The following is a 12,287-nucleotide window of genomic DNA, read 5'->3' as shown; positions in this document are numbered from 1 at the left end:
ATTTCACGCGCGCGCGAACTTCGGCGAAGTGAATTTAACAGTTCGCGGCGGTGATAAAACGGCCGTAAGGCGACGTCGCGCTATCCGAAAGATATATGAAGTACAACGGCGTGCCCTGCAAGTCCGCGGGAGCCCGTAATGCACGCCCGCCCCCTTCTCCACCCCCGGAGCCGGCTCCAGTCGGCGTGTAATCGCGCGACTACGCTGTCCCCGGGCTAATTAATCGGGCGACAGTGCGGCTTAATACCGGCGACGTAATAATACGCGGATTTATGCGCAGGTGCGCCGGGAACTTCCTGAATAATCCCGGTCGGTCGTTTGTGCTCCGAGCGACCTGTACCAGTTACAGTCGACACTTGTCAACGGTACCCCCGGTGTATTTGACTCCAGCCGCGCGGGACCACGTCGATAGGCGAAAATGATTTACGCTAAGGGCTAAAATTGTTCTAAACAAGCTGTAGTTTAGCAATGCATACCAATACGACAGAAATACAACAAGTCGTTAGACATTCAACTACGCTGTGCATTTCGGTCACTCACATCATCCTGAGTCTGCTATTCACGTAGTTTTCGGCTATGTATATCGCGTTTGTATTTTGGTAAAACTTGGTATATTTGGCTGTACGTATATTATCGTCCACTTCTAATGAGAGACAATTCTACTCGTAAAAAGAAAAAAAATTAAAAGCAAGTAAATATCTGTACGCAAATATAATCTATCAATTACGGATGTAAAAAATCGTAAAAGTGCCGCGCGCGTGCCTTTTACAATCTCGATCGTTTTTATCGGCCCAATTTCGTTTCGTCGACACGGCGATAAGAATCCTTTTAGATCCATTTATATCAAGCGGCTCTTCCGACGTGGCACATATGCTTCTCTCATCGTTATTCAAGTGCACGCGTCGCATTCACAGTAAAAACGCAATGAATTCGCGCTGTGTGTCATCGGCAATTTTACGCTTTATCGAATAACAACGCAACACGGCGATAAACATGCCGGCGTTAACTAGCAGCCTCCCGGTGGCAAAGTGTCAAAGTGCATGCATCCATACCGACGAGTCGATTGCATCAATTTTCTCGCGAGCAGCAGTATGCTTGCTACCGGCACGACAAAACAAACAAGTTGTGCGGTTATCCCTCGATATTTTAACCGAAAGTTCCGGGGCCGGTTTATCGTAATTTCGAAGCCCGGCTTGCGCTCTTGTTTTATTGCCGCGAGGCTACGTCAGCGCACCACACACAAATTGAACTAACAAACGGGAAAAGATTTATTGTATTCTGGAAAAAAAGGATTGGAGATCAAAATCTAATAAAAAATATATGAGAAAGTATCAAATAGCAAATATGAAATGCAATAAATCGAGCTGCAATTAATCGCAAGAAAAATAATGAATAAATAAAAAATAAAAAAAGAAACCAAAAAAAAAGAAAACGTGAAATAAAACAAATACGGAAACGTGGACAAAGGTTTAAAACCTTTATATACTTCCATTTTTACTGATATTATCGTGAGCATTAAAATATTTTTCCACGTTTCAACAAAAAACCTTTTTTTTAAATCTTTAATTACTCTTCACCGCAAATTTTTCAAAATTTCAACAAACCAATTTTTACTCTTATTGCTCGCGAAGCGGATTAAAGAAAGAAAGCAAAAGAAAAAATTCAAACGTATTGTCCAATAAAAAATAAAAAAAAAGAAAAAAAAATAGTTCTATACAAAAAACTGTATTTTGTTTAAAAACGAGACGTGAAATTAAAATTCAATTTAAAGTTATATCTCCGCTTCAATGTAACTGAATTTTCTTTACAATATTCTTGGAAACAATGCGGGATATTGTTCAAAGATTCAAGAAAACGTTTGTGTACCGCCGGAAACGCGGACGGAAGAATTTGGATCCCGCTACCTTGCGGTCATATCTATATTTCATATTTCTCCTAATAATAATGTTTCGACCGACATATGGATAGTCGATACAAGATATGATTTATTCAGTTGACACTAACGTTATTATTCTGTATTCTGTAGAACTTATCGATTAAATCGCATAGTTGGAAAATTATTCGAAGAACCGCATCCGCTATGCGAGTAACGTGCATAATAAATTAATCTCTAATTCTAAAGCGTTGCTAATCCCTCGTATAATGCTTTCGCAACGAGAAGAATCGCCAGCAGCTAATCGTTTCTTAACGAAACGAGTTGAAAAGTGGAAAATTCGAGGAAGCTGAAAGAGAGACGTAAAAAAGCCAGCGACTACGTGATTATCTATTGACGCGATAGATAATTATTCCGGTTTGATACTTGGCAGCTAATTTGATCAGAGTTCTCAGAATCACCGAGCATTTTCGGATAAAATATTACTCTCCGTGCAGATTTGAACGTCGCCTGCATGACTTGTAACGAGTAAAGTTTTCGGCGATCGCAAGCAGAACGAGGGCGCGAACGACTCTGCTTTTCCCACGTCTCTCAAATAATTCCCTTTGCCTTTGGCCGTGGCGTTTGAACGTGTTTCCTTAATTAATTGATTATTCATCCGCGACAATTCGTTTACGAGCAAAATAACGAGTTGAATTTCCGCGATGCAGAAGTTAAAGGAATGGAATGCTGGACGAAGTAATGAAGGATTTTAGCGCGCATTCCGCGCTTGCAAAGCAAGTTTTGCAAGCGAAATGCGAAGGCTAAAATGTCCCGCGCAGAAAGACTGCAAAACACTTTGTAAATAATTTTTTGACAAAAACCAGAAAACGAGTTAATTGACAACATTCGCCGCCGTATATAATTATAATATAACGAGTTATAATTATACAAACATATAATGAAGAAATTGTTACTCACATTTCACTACAATTAGCGGATAATTGTTTATCTTTTTATTATATATTTTTAATTAGACTTTGGACTAAAATTTCCGCGTATAAATATAAGTTAAGAGAGGGAGAAAAAAGAAAAAAAAAATTTTTTCCCCAGTTCCGGGGACCGGGAGAAATGAGGATTTTTAGAATTCCCTCTGCGTAGCTAGTAGAACCGAAGTAGAAACTTCACGAAGCTGAAGTGTAGACACATGAGAGAATTTCAATTCCGCGATATCAAAAGTAGAATTATTCGTCCGACATCGTTAATGTAATAGCGAAAAGCGATCTGGACTTGCCAGAACCCTCGTCAAATATTCAACGGGGCGTCTTTTCCGCGGTGCGGGCGCGTAGCGCGTGATTCGCCCGGGCAAAAAAAAAAAAAAAAAAGAATTAAGATTCATTCGCGCGATATTTCTCGTTTCTATTAAGTGTCGTTTGTCGCGCGCGAAAACAACTCCAAATCCAAATTCGCCGATTTGAAAGAGAGGAAAGCTCGTCCGTAACGACAGGCGTTCATTAATAAATCTCGCTAAAAACCGCAGAGCCGATGAATGCGAATGACACGAGAGAACGAGCTAATGTCGCGTCACGCTCGCCAAATGAATATCACAGAATCTAGTAAACAAGCGTTATTTACACACGCGCTCGACGGCCGATACGGTAATTATCGGATTAACTGTATATATGCATACGCACGGGGCTGCGTGGCGCGGAGCGATTGTTATTATACGTACTATTACTCGTCGGTGTAGGTTCGTTTTGTAAATTAATCGCATCAAACTGATTTTAACCAGATCGGATAATTGGCATTACCGCCGAACTTTCAACAAGGCCCCTTTCCTTCCGCTTTCACAATTTCCGAGATGTTTTTTCAGCCAGGTAATTTTACAATAAATAAAATTCTCTCTTTCGACACGTGTCTATGAACTCGAGCGCGAAACTAAAACTCAGCGGTACGTACGTGCGTATAGGCGATTTAATTGCTCAGGAGATTCATATAGATTTCGAGTGTTAAACTTTTACGGTTTCGCGCGGTAGATTGAAAAACCTACGGAACGTCGGGAGGGAAATGAGAAAGTGAGCAATCGAGCAATTCAATATAAGGATATCTATAATACAGTTATTATATGCGAAATAAATATTCTTCGCGTTCCTGTCAGGGAATTCTTTTTCATTTAAATGTCCGCTAAGCCGGATGTAAAAATCCCGCGTAAAGCTTCGCGTAAACGAAGAGGGCGCCAGCGGCCGGCCTATGCGCGGAAGTTGGCTGTGCGTCCGCTCCGTTGCAGTAGATCGCACGATCGAAAGATATCCGTTGCCGCGCGAGTACGGAGCTCCGGCGCTCTGGCCCTTCGCGTCTCCGTTATTCATCGAAAGCGAGTGTCGTTTTCAAAAAAGCGCTGGGAGACATCCGATGGACAGTCGCTGGCATTTAATTAATTCGTGCATCGTTTTTACAGGTTTCGCGACGCTTGGCTTCCTTCCAGAACGACGAGGGTTATGTCGTCCCGCGGTCGGCGAGTTTCCATCTTGACGAAGACGCCTCCCGCCGAAAATCAGGGTCTACATGAGCAATCAAACGGACCGACGGACAGGGCTTGGTAAGCGAACCTCGGTCTCTTGCACTTAAGCGTTTAAATCGTACACGCTCGTGGATCGAACGTGGATCGAATACTTAACTTCGCGCGCGATTGATCGCGGGAATAATTTACGTTTGTAATTGCAGCTTGTCGCTTGCCTGTCGGACGGGAGCTGCCGCGGCGGGAACGAACGACAAGGGAGGATTCATTGTCAGCCGAGAAATGAAAGCCGAAGGGAGGATTGTGCGACGAAACGCTGCGATTCGACGAGTAACGCGACTTATTATCTTGCCTTTGAAAACGTTCTTCGTATGGAGCACACGTGAGTATTTCTAACGCAGCATGTTTTTAGTTCTCAGTACTCTAGACAGTAACTAGACATTTTTGTAGTATATCAATTTGACGTTTATATTCTAAAGTAATTGCTTTTTGTAAGTACGAGCTCGTCGCGGTTCGTGGGAACTTGTAAGAAATAAGACGTAAGGACCGGGACAACCGATAGCCAGAACGGAACTCCACGCAACTCCAGAGGGATTTAAAGAGGGGGAAGAATCTATATAAACTCATAAATCTGCAAACAGACAGAACGAAGGAAGACAGAGTCTGCTCGAGAAAGAAATGCGGGCACGGAATCAGCTGCACGAATTAATGGTGATCGCCGTAAAAGCCAGAAGCAGAACGCCGTGGTAATTTTATTTCCAGCTTCAGTCGAGTTCAAAAGACTGCTGGAGTAGCAGCAGCAGCGTTTTACTCACGCTGGATATGAAAAATAAAATGGTAATTGATATTTTAAGGCCGAAGCCGTTTTATAATTTTACGAAGAAACAATAAAATTCGAGAAAGACTGCATATAAAGGAACATTGAGTAACTTAATTTTTAAACAGGTTTTAACAAAATGAAAATATTAATAATCTCATAATATTTTATAATACACTAATATTCTGTAATGATCAATTGTAAAATCTAAAAAGATTCTAAATTTCTTCCGCCTTATTTAAAAATACACATTACTAAGCGTGTCGTTTACTTTAATTTTTTTTTCCACAAAGAAAACTATTTTAATAATTCTAAAATAATATTCAGCAATAGTTTACAGATGTATATTATATTTCACGCGGTATTTTAAACACTCTATGTTCCTTTAAATGTAATTTATAAATACATTTGTACATTAAGTATATTATCTACTTCACACCGATTATACGAACTACAAATGATATAACATATGTAATTCATAAAGTGCGCGACATGGACCGATTATAAATGTATATGTTAGAACTTTAATATTGAAAATAATATTTCGTGATAAGTTTTATTGTAACGCGCTAAATATCGTAACGCTAGAAATAAACACACATGGGACGCACGGTCTTTGCCGCAAGGGTAAGCGCGCTCGGAGCCCATCCCCACTCCTCGCATTCCGTACTACTCCGCAGTCGGTAGTCTAGCACGTGGCGATACGCAACGCGTAGATAACGGAGCTCTGTACACGCGGATAGGAACTCATATCTAATATACGAGTACTTCGAATGGCGATTTCGAGTCTTTACGCTTTCTATACATGCTCTTGCTTCACATTCCGATTCATAGTGAGTCTTTTAGCTCGTGTTATAAGTAATTCTTGCACAAGTACGAGCTCCTCGCGATGCGTGAGTTCATATCTTGAGGACGATATCTGAATACAGCTTTGGTTTTGTTTAGATAGAAGTCCGAGGAAGATAAGAACGTCGTCCGTCGCCGATGATTGAGTATACGAGCTGCAGAGGCTCGTCGGTCGTTTTCTTTTCGGGAGTGTCGATAACATATTCGCGCGAATAATTTTTGCTCTACGTTTCTTTTTCTTTTACAAACGCGAGTACCGCCCAGGGTCGCGCGATTGTCTGTAAGTGTTAATTAATTCTCGCGAAATTAGTTTGTCCGGTCGCGGTTTTCGCGAGTGACCTTCGTGGAAGGATGGCTCGTCTCGACGACCCCACTGAGAGGAGGAGGAGGCCTAGGAGAGGCATCCTGCCTCGTCGGAGCAACCTCAGGGTAAGAATCAATTTTAAATGTATAAAATTAAAAAGTTTTTGTTACTTATTGGATATTAAATTTGTTCTTAATTGTGTAACTGAAAGAAAAATTAGAAGCGCGTAGAGAGTTCTTTTTTTTTTTAATTAACATAATTTTGACTGCTCCTTTAATTTAATTTTTATATTTTTATGTTACAGCATCGTCATACTTGAAGAGGAAGCATCTCTCGTCGCCGGTACTGAATAAACGAACCGCCGGCGGTTCGTCGATCGTCTCGCGAATATCGTCAAAGTAATCGCGCGTTTGTTGTAAGATTTCTATAACCGGGAGTGCCGTATACCATCGCGCGATTTTAAATTCACCCGGTTGCGGTTTTCGCGAGTGTCTTGTGCGCGGAAGGAGGCCGTGATCTGAGAGGAGGAGGAGGTCTGGGAGAGACATCAGGCTTCGGCTGAGCAACGTATCGGTAAGGATTATTTTTTATTATAAAGTCAATCATTTTTTTTCGTTATTTTTTGTAATTGCTTAATTCTTTTGCGGACAATTAAAAGTAATAAAGAATTTAATAGCCAGTAAAGAAATTTAACCTTTTGAGAAAGTTCAATTTATTAGAAATCTTGTTCAGACAACTGTATTTTAAATTATTTAATTAAAAAATTATATTTTATTATGTTACAGAATCATCCTAGCTGCAAAACTCAGCCGCTGCGCATCAAACCGGTGAGTTTTTCTTTTTATTACAAGCGTTAAGATGTCAACGTCATAGGGAATAAAAGAGTATTAATAAAAAAATAAAAAATTTAATTAAAAAGCTTTTAATTCCGAAACATTAAATGTACAAAATCGCGCGTAATTAATATTGCGTACAAAGCTGAAATTTCAATAAAGGGCAAATCGAATAAAATCACAGAAGTTTAATACCGAGCGCTCAAACGAGGAACATTACTGTTGCGTTAAATGCATAGTCGTTAAGTAGCTTTCCGTATAGTTAACCGAAAATTCAGCGCGTTCAGCGTGTTAAGGGACTAATTCCTGGTTTACACGAAGCTTGTAGAGACAAATGAAGTGCGGATGTTACTTGTTGCGAGTTAGTTACCGTGCGTTAAGATCGGCTCGTCTTGGTATAATAATCAGTCCTTCCTCTTTTAATATTTTAATTTTTTTTTAATAAAATAAAAAATCTTTTAAGTACATTAGCGTAGAAAATAATACTCTATAATCAATACAAATTTAAAGTGGCATAAAAGACTTCGTAGAATATCAAGCGAAAAAAAAGCTATTTGATAAAAAACGTGATTAATTTCTTCAGGTTAAAATTACACATCCATTATGCGATAAACATAATCACGCTAGGCTGCGTTATTACACGCACACGTCAAAGTCTAATCTAAAAAAGCTACGATGCGCAATATCGTCGAACGCGGAAGTAATGCATCTATTCCGTCAAGTATCACGTAATATAACGTACAAATAAAATTATCTCGTATCCCCGATTCTCACGTGCAACGTTACGGTTTCATTCAAGCCGGCGGAGCATTCTTAAAAATATTTTAATTAATATACTCGTCGTTTCGCGTTCGGGGCTTCGAATAACGCGAGTAACAAACCGCAAATGCATATCAATCGCCGGGAAACTGCCCAAGACGATCGCTCGTTGATTGCGTTTCTCTTAGCTGCGATACGATCGAGCGGATATATTTCTATCGGCGAGCGGTTAGCCGCTCGCATTCTCCGTCCGGGGTAGCCAGGTGAAAACGAGCGCGTACAAAACAAACGGCAAACAGACAGAGAGACGGACGGATAGGTGGGTGTATAGGTCGATAGGTAAAGCTTCGGTTCAGGCGGGCCTGTGCAAGCGCGGCAGGAGCAACAGGTTCGGCGTTCGCAACACAAAGGAAGTCGCGTACGGGTTATCGGTTACCGGCTAAGCCATGCGTTTGTCTCGATTAGTCGCGGGGGTTTTGCCAGATCCGCCGTGAATTACCGTCACCGCAAGGACGGCGGTGATTCGCAATTGCGCTAGCGCTCGGACCGCCGGCACGGAACTACTTACTCGTAAATTTAACGCGAGACCCGAATATACGGCGCGTCGCCCGAGCCTTTTCGCGAGAGAGAAAGGAGAATGATCGAAGGAAGATCCCGAATGGGCACAGACTAGCCGGGGAAAAGCCTGCCGAGCCGAGCCAAGAAGCAACAGGTTCGATAGGCTTCCATTTAAGCCAGTGGTTCTTAACTTTTAGACACCTATGGGTTTTATATAGCCTCGTTGAATAAGTCATTCCGAATATGCGATTAAGACTCGATTGTATCGCCGTTATTTTACCTCAAGCTTAAAGACAAAAACGCGTTTATTTTTCTCTGTGAGTAAAGACGTGCCGAAACTCGTAATGACGTTGATGTAATAATTACAATTATATAATTACGGGTTTAAAGTTGGTTTTGCATTAATCATATCGCGGCGTCGCAAACATCGTAGTTATGAACCGCTGGTAGAGAAAGCTTGAACGAAAGGTGCCGGCTCTTAACGATGAGGTTTCTACTTGGGTCGATGATAGACGACTATTTTTGTCGCGAACGAATGAGAGGTATTAGCTTTGAAGTGTCGAGGGACCGCGCGTTTATCCTCGTGTCATCTATCGTATCGTGTTTCCAGTAGTTGTTATCTGTCAATTTTCTGTAACGAGGGACCGAAGAAGCGTCGTATTCTTTGGAGCGGCGTGGAAACATTTTTCTTTGTTTCTGCATGATTCACGAGATTTCAGAATGCAGATCTTTTTCCGGAAGTCCACTCGACTGTAAATGTTAGACATACATTTTAAAATATTTACGACATATTGTTACAAGTTTTTCTCTTAACTTTTTGGAAAACGTAACGTTCTAAAAGAGACCGTAAAAATATTCGAGAGATATTTTAATACTTTAGACATCGTTTAAATAATTAAAGAAAATTAAAAAATTGCAGAAAGCTCGTGCCCTTTAATTAATTTCTAATATTTCAATTTCAATTTTTCTAATTCGATTCGAATTCCACTTATAAAACGCGAACTGCTAATTCGAAAAAAGAAAATTTGCAAAAGTATAGTTTTCCAACTGAACATTCAAACGAAATAATGAAACGAGACACGAGTTGAGGATTTCCTTCCGCGAAATGCGAATCAGTGAATGAGCGCGGAATGGTGGCTATTAGAAACAGAAAATTACGATATTCGAAACGGGCGACGGGATTTGCGGCGTAAGTTTCTTTCTTGTTGCGCATGTCGTTTCTATTTTCTCATGGAATTCTCCGCGATACTGAATACGTCTGTCTCCAGCGATATACTTTTTTTATCTTTCTTTTTTTTTTCTCGCGCCCTTAATGAATAAGAGTTCGCCGCGCAAAGTAGCGCTCTGCCGTAAGACGAAGTTCATTTCGCGTCTCTGTGATCGGCGAACGAGTGCCTTCTCTTACACCCTCGTTCGCTCGCTCTTTCCTGCCCTTCTCTTAGCTCCCAGCACTCTCGAGGAAGTCAATATCCACCGCCTGTTGCTCCCCTTCCTTCAGCACCCTATTCAGTCTCCCTTGTATTTCTCGCTTCGTCTCCCTCCTTCCCTCCCTTTCTCATTTTCCATCTCGTCACTCTCCAGCCGCCCTCGCACCCTCATCTGGTCACGACAAGCTTGGGGACACCTTTTCTTCGTAAAACACGATCTTCGACGGGAATTGCGGCCAGATTGAAAGGGCAATTCCGCAATTTTCGCTCGATGGCGAGTCGATCGAGTCTCTTTTCTTCGCGAGATAGGGGTCACGTCGCGAGCGGAATCGTCCTTATATCAGCCTTTCAGTTTACGCACAGCCGTTGCCGACAATCGCAATTACTTCGAGATCATTTCTGCCTGTCACACACGATAACGTGTACGTTTAGGAAAGCCCGATCGACGCGCGTGCGTTTAGCGCGCTATCGATATTCCCGGCGCGAAACCCAGAAGAGCCGTCACGATTTAAAAAAAGTAATACGCGACGAAATTAATTTGCTGAAGTATTAATGTATTCTATACTATATTTAGTACCTAGACGGTCTCTTTTATTTCTGGCGGGTTGCCCGATCATTCGCGAAATAATAAGCGGGATGTGCTTCGCGTCTCTCTTATTTCTCGCCCGCGCCTTTTTTGGGAATCACGTTAAACATGACGTAAACGGACGTTTGTCGAAAACGTTTGACGCCGCGAGCGTGCAAATTGCGCTTAATCAGATACGCGCCGGTCAACATTATTCATACTTAACATCCGCGAGCCCTCCCTCTCCCCGCGCCTCATTTCTCCCTGTCTCTCTCTGGTTTGCACGCGGTGTACAAAATCGTGAATATAACCATGCCATTCAAAATGCATCGCGATTGTTCCTTTGTCCGACTAGAGTGTACCTGTCGCATGTCAACAGGCCCTAAACAAAATGAATAATTCAGAGTTCCGGGAGGAGAGTGCAAAAGCGTTAGCTAGCCAGCCAGTTGGCGCCGTGAATTAACGGCGCTTTTCACGGTGGCTAATCGCCGAGCGCGACAAAGCAGTCGAATATATGCTTCAAGCTATTTACAACATTGTAACACGTGTTACCACCTTGTAACTCGAGAGGCAGGCGCGCTCGCTACGAGATCATTAGCCAAACAAGACTCGTGTAAGAAACAGTAGAAACGTTGAATTAACTCGGGTTACATTATCGCGTAATCGTGTTGTAATCTCTCATGCGTAAAAATGCAGGGAACGGAATACCAGCGGAGGTAATTTTTTATCTTCTTTAAAGTATAAAGACAATTATCCGCGATAATATATATTTGTGTATATACGTGAAAAAAAAGCTCGTTTCGTAATTAAAAATTTTTTTTTTGTTAATTAAAAAAAAAATTAATTTATTAAAAAAAAAAAAAGAAGGTTAATGTCGCTTTTCGTAAGTCAACGGAATCGAAAGAGAAAGGCTGTTCTTAAATATCACGGGGCACAGCAGAGCTTACGTATAAAAATATATTTCGAAAACCTCGTTTTAATTTTCGTCGCGAATTAAACTGCAGAATTTTCGGGGACATCTTGAGCCCGTGCTCACCTTCGCGCGAACACGAGTCGAGGAGCATCTCTCTCTCCTCGCTCTTGTCGCGGAATCGTTTTAACTAATTGCTCGCCCATGGCTGAGTGGTATCGTGTTACCCCGGTATTAAGTGACAAAAGGATATCGCGTAGTTTAGTGGCTTAGCCGGAAAATACTCCCGCGTGACATGAAAGACGGTATCAACCTCTGAGGTTTTTCGTAGAAACCAGACGCGTCTATGGCGTGCCGTGGCTCGAATCGCCCACGACCGCAGAGCACACGTGCACAAACGCGCACATAGGTATACTCGAGATAGCGAAAGCCCTCCGCAGGCCGAATTGCCGGTACTCGACGGAATTGCGGGGCCGAGCAAGGTGACGCCTGCCGCAATAGCCACCCGCCATAAGTGCCGTCCGCAAATTGGTGTTTCGGTACGACGTAAACGCGGGAATTTGGTTTTTAATCCCTTCGGAACGAGCGTTACACTAAACCGCGTTGCTTTTTACAAAGTTGCACGCAAAATAAAACGATAACGCGTCCGCGATTTCCTCGCGTCGCGCGTCGGCATTACACGCGTATTAAGAGACGTTACATGAAAGACCTGCGGAAACCGGGATGCCTCTAAAATTGTAAAACGCGTAAAATTCTTTAGGAAAGAAAAACGTAATAGCGTTTCGTTTCATAAGCATTATCCTCAAGGTGTGTATTCACTTAGCGAACGAACGCGTATGTGCGTTCTCAAACAAATCAATCGTTCCGAAAATAACACATCACCGAGGAGTGTCCGCGG

At 42.0% G+C, this 12,287-nt stretch overlaps 1 protein-coding gene and 1 long non-coding RNA gene across 6 annotated transcripts in view; one reads left to right on the top strand and one right to left on the bottom strand.

The window, feature by feature from the left end:
• The window catches only part of LOC139111228 (uncharacterized), a 47,776-nt gene extending 41,544 nt beyond the window's left edge, over positions 1-6,232 (top strand). The window contains exons 3-4 of one of the 2 annotated variants that reach the window (XR_011547176.1): positions 4,311-4,451; positions 4,577-6,232. This is a non-coding gene — a long non-coding RNA (uncharacterized lncRNA). Of the gene's footprint in view, positions 1-4,310 lie in introns of both variants that reach the window. The other variant, XR_011547175.1, reaches the window with a different exon arrangement.
• Positions 1-12,287, bottom strand: part of Fur2 (furin-like protease 2) — a 293,284-nt gene that overhangs the window by 111,913 nt on the left and 169,084 nt on the right. The gene's annotated exons all lie outside the window — the stretch shown is intronic.

The sequence above is a fragment of the Cardiocondyla obscurior genome, linkage group LG23 (assembly GCF_019399895.1).
Source record: "Cardiocondyla obscurior isolate alpha-2009 linkage group LG23, Cobs3.1, whole genome shotgun sequence".
NCBI lineage: Eukaryota > Metazoa > Arthropoda > Insecta > Hymenoptera > Formicidae > Cardiocondyla > Cardiocondyla obscurior.
Note: the sequence above shows the minus strand (reverse complement) of the source record. Positions and strands in the feature narration are given on the sequence as shown.